Genomic DNA, 328 nt, shown 5'->3' with positions numbered 1-328 from the left:
AGGTTGGCCAGGATGGTCTCGATCTCCTGACCTCGTGATCTGTCCACCTCGGCCTCCCAAAGTGCTGGGATTACAGGCGTGAGCCACCGTGCCCGGCCGGCCATCCATTTTTAATAAGATTCTCCTTGATCTTGATGCCACTGGTCCAAGGAACACACTTTTTTTGTTGTTTTTTTATTGTAGTAAAGTACTCATGATATAATTCGCCATTCTAATCACTTTCCAGTATACAATCCAGCATGAAGTCCACTCACATTGCTATGGACCACCACCCTCCACTTCCAGAGCTCCTCTTCCCACACTGGAACTTCCTGCCCACTAGACACGA

The 328-nt window shown here is 48.5% G+C and overlaps 1 protein-coding gene across 1 annotated transcript in view; it reads left to right on the top strand.

Annotated features, from left to right (window-relative positions):
* Positions 1-328, top strand: part of TNXB (tenascin XB) — a 62,814-nt gene that overhangs the window by 52,621 nt on the left and 9,865 nt on the right. The window lies entirely within an intron of this gene.

Source organism: Mandrillus leucophaeus, unplaced genomic scaffold (assembly GCF_000951045.1).
Source record: "Mandrillus leucophaeus isolate KB7577 unplaced genomic scaffold, Mleu.le_1.0 Scaffold890, whole genome shotgun sequence".
NCBI lineage: Eukaryota > Metazoa > Chordata > Mammalia > Primates > Cercopithecidae > Mandrillus > Mandrillus leucophaeus.
Note: the sequence above shows the minus strand (reverse complement) of the source record. Positions and strands in the feature narration are given on the sequence as shown.